Source organism: Magnolia sinica, chromosome 6, assembly GCF_029962835.1.
Source record: "Magnolia sinica isolate HGM2019 chromosome 6, MsV1, whole genome shotgun sequence".
Lineage (NCBI taxonomy): Eukaryota > Viridiplantae > Streptophyta > Magnoliopsida > Magnoliales > Magnoliaceae > Magnolia > Magnolia sinica.
This window is the reverse complement of record NC_080578.1, coordinates 101,880,329-101,881,963: the sequence shown is the minus strand read 5'-3', so window position 1 is coordinate 101,881,963 and position 1,635 is coordinate 101,880,329.

Genomic DNA, 1,635 nt, shown 5'->3' with positions numbered 1-1,635 from the left:
GAGATGGGCAATTTGCCAAATTCCAAATACATTGTTTGGTAGACAGCCTAAAAACGAGTTCGTCTTCTTTCAGTTAACAGTAATTATGCATTAGAGATCTCTATTACAGAGTTTAATTAAAATAAGATGAAATCATTTCCAGGCATCTATCAAACAGGGCCTAAGCCTATTGTGTTGAAACTGCAACACCAACAGTCATGTTCTCAGCAATTTATTATATTGGGAATTTCAGAGGAGCTTTTTCAAAAAAAAAAAAAAAAAAATATTTATCAGAATTTGAGCATATGGCTGTCTATGGATTGGATTGGCTTGGCCCAAGGCTCACGGGATGAGCTTGTTCCTAGACATGAAAGCGCTTTTAATTTCACCTATATTGCACCCACAAGGTGATTAAAAGGAGATAGGATTGTTTGAGCTCGATTTGCAGCAATCTTGTTTTAAGTTCCTATTTTAGTATTTAACACATTTTTAAAATTTTTTTTAAATTAGATGTTTGGCCTTATCTATTTACACATGTCACACTACCATGATATGGAGTCTTTTTAACTTGCAAGCCCTACCTATGTCCTTTTTACTTTGTGGGCCCCACAGGTTCTCTTTCTTTCCTTTCCTTTCCCTTTTCTCTCTCTCTCTCTCTCTCTCTCTCTCTCTCTCTCTCTCTCTCTCTAAATTTAATTTATATTTATTTCTTTATTTATTTTTATGAATACCTCAATGTTGTTTCTACATGTTTGGCATGCATGAATGATCCAATATAAGTGGGTCAGGGCAGGTTAGTCATGGGCATATAAATTATAATTTGGTCTAAGGCACGGACAATGCTCTAGAAATTATTTTGGATATGCCTCGGGTTTGGGTTAGCCTATAAGATTTCAAGATGGGCTTGGGTGATTTGAAGCCTGATCCAGCCCGTGAACGGCCTTAATGTATTATTATTTATTTATTTTTTACGAAAACCTTGTTGTAAATAAAAATTTAATAAGTTTTTTTAGTAAATAAATAAATAAATGTAATTTTAAGTATGGAAGTGAATTATTTTAACTCTTTTTTTTTTTTTTGGGTTAAATTACAAATTTTCAAGATAAAAGCATCATGGTGGTGGTCATTATCATCATCCAAGTGTTATCTCAATTAATTTGTTTCGGCTACATGAATCATGTTCCTCCGTTTTGCTATACTAAGGGCTAAACCTTCAGTTAGGAAAGCAGATTGTGTCCTGCCCACCCCCCAGAATCCATCCAGGCAGGCGCTCTGTGGGGTCCACTATGGTGTATGGGACTTATGCGTTTTTAATAGTGGGCATTCAATTCCCACTCCGAGCCTTAATTTTGCCTCATTTTTGGGTTCTTATCCTATTGCCACTATGCATTATTATTATTATTATTATTTTTACACATGCTTGCACTCCACACACCCACTCATACCATAGTGGATTTTCACCACAATGGGTACTTGAACCCATGACCTCGAGCTGTAACTCTTGTTAGTCTACCACTAAGGCATGAGTAAGACTCACACTATGCATTAGTTCCTTTAAATGCATTTATTTCCAATTCAATCTTTCCTTATTTTGCCACACATCTATCTCAACACTCTCATTTCAATTACACTCATTCTTTGAATATGTTGTTCTTT